This window comes from Tachysurus vachellii, chromosome 1 (assembly GCF_030014155.1).
Source record: "Tachysurus vachellii isolate PV-2020 chromosome 1, HZAU_Pvac_v1, whole genome shotgun sequence".
In the NCBI taxonomy this organism is placed as follows: Eukaryota; Metazoa; Chordata; class Actinopteri; order Siluriformes; family Bagridae; genus Tachysurus; species Tachysurus vachellii.
In genome coordinates this window covers 42,553,811-42,556,310 of record NC_083460.1, presented here as the reverse complement: position 1 = coordinate 42,556,310, position 2,500 = coordinate 42,553,811, and positions in this window count along the sequence as shown.

Sequence of the window (2,500 nt, the reverse complement as noted above, 5' to 3'; positions counted from 1 at the left end):
TGTGTGAAAGACGTGATCCTCCACAATACCAATAAATCATTGAAATAAAATTTGCACTTGAATCACAATAAAGATGCAGAATGAACACACACACACACACACACACACACACACACACACACAGTAGTAAGTTTGCTTCCTGTAAGAGAAACAGAAAAATACAGTCTCTATGCTTTAGAGAACTGTATCATTCATTGTACAATAAAGCAATAAGGGGTAACGAAGCATGGACTCATCTGTCTAGGAGTTTCATTTCTCACTGAAAAAGAGAAGCAGATGTCTGAAACACGACAGTAGCTACAGAAACCTGAGGTTGTTTGATGCGTTTCTTTTTGTCTTATCGGCGGAAAAAACCTGTGGGTTTACAGTTTCGACAGTCTCTGAGTGTCTGAGTCTCTAAGTGCCTGAGTGTCTGAGTCTCTAATTGTCTGAGTGTCTGAGTCTCTAATTGTCTGAGTCTCTAATGCCTCTTTTCCACCAAAAAGAACCGGGTGCTGGTTCAGAGCTAGCACTGGTGCTGGTTCAAATTTGGTTCCACTGGCGAACCTTCTAAGAACCTTGCTTTTCCACCGGCTAGAGAGACATCACAGAGCCGAGTCTGACGTCACTGTACACGTGTCACATTACACAGCAACGTTAGCGCAGCAGCGACAAACACAAACACATCAACAATGGTGGATGTTACTTTACTGTTAATGCTCTTTGTGAACCTACATTAACACCCAAACGCGGCGAATCCAACGTGTACGTGCAGCTCCATGTAATCTGTATAAACGGAGGTTGTGATGGAGAAAGTACATAACGTTATTTTATCATTAACACAGAAAAAAGTTAGCCTTAGCATGTAGCTACTTACTATCATGTGTGCTGATAATGTATCATATTGCGGTAAAGTAAAAGTGTATTAAACATTAGTATACTTAAGGTACATTATCAATGCACTAACAGTAGCCCCGCCCACAGCCCCGCCCACAGCCCCTGACACAAGCGGTTCTTAAGTCTAGACCAGCAACGTTTTGGTGCTACTTAAGAACCACTTTTCCTGGTTCAGAGCCGGTGCTTTGGCTGTCGAAAAATAAAGAACTGGTTCTAAATTAGGCTCTGAACCAGCACTCAAACTGCCTCGGTGGAAAAGGGGCATCTGTGTCTGAGTCTCTAATTGTCTCAGTGTCTGAGTCTCTAAGTGTCTGACTCTCTAATTGTCGGAGTCTCTAAGTGTCTGAGTCTCTAATTGTCTGAGTCTCTAAGAGTCTGACTCTCTAATTGTCGGAGTCTCTAAGTGTCTGAGTCTCTAATTGTCTGAGTCTCTAAGTGTCTGAGTGCCTAATTATCTCAGTGTCTGAGTCTCTAAGTGTCTGAGTCTCTAATTATCTCAGCATCTGAGTCTCTAAGTGTCTGAGTCTCTAAGTGTCTGAGTCTCTATCTCAGTGTCTGAGTCTCTAATTATCTCAGTGTCTGAGTCTCTAAGTGTCTGAGTCTCTAAGTGTCTGAGTCTCTATCTCAGTGTCTGAGTCTCTAAGTGTCTGAGTCTCTAATTATCTCAGTGTCTGAGTCTCTAAGTGTCTGAGTCTCTAAGTGTCTGAGTCTCTAAGTGTCTGAGTCTCTAAGTGTCTGAGTCTCTAATTGTCGGAGTTTTTAAATGTCTGAGTGTCTGAGTGTCTGTGTATGAGTGTCTGTGTCTAACTTTCTATGTTTCTGAGTGTCTCAGTGTCTGAGAGTCTCAGTGTCTCAGCGTTAGAGTGTCTCGGTGTCTGACCGTCTGTGTCTGAGTGTCTCAGTGTCGGACGATCTCAGTATCTGAGTTTTTGAGTGTCTGAAACAGTTCGGATGGAGAATTTACTCAATCACTACAGTTTAGTCGTAATGAGTGATAGTGAAAGTATAAAATATGACTGAAAATAAGAGTCTGATATTAATTGAAAACATTTACAGAAAGTTCAGAGGAACTCTGAAATGCCGTATGGTTCACATACAAAATACTGACACTGACACACTGACCTGGTTTTGATCTTATATATATATATATTAAAATAAATCATATGTCTGGTTTTTATTTACATTTGACTTTTACACACATTCCTTTTTGTCTGAAATATTTATTTATATTTTCCCCATTCTTTTATTTGGGGAATTTTTTATTCCCCATTCATGTGATGAGTTACACCTGATTTAAAAAAAAAAGTGGTTTATTTTCACAGGCTGAACTGCAGGCTTTTAAAGAAGTACATGTATAAGACACATAGATTCTGTTTTATAATCAGGTTTAGCTGAGTTTTGTCTGCGTCAGTAACAGATGTCATGGGCACAGATGGTGAACGGGAAAAATGGCTGTCAGTAAGGAAGTCAGTGTGTGCTGTCCTGTGGTCTCCTGTGTGGTCCCCCAGTCACATGGTGATAAAGGCATGTTAAAAATCACCAGCATGAAGTAACCCTACTCAGACATGTTGAAACTCAGACAGAGAGGAACAAAACATAACATGGTTCGAAAAATATGGAAAAA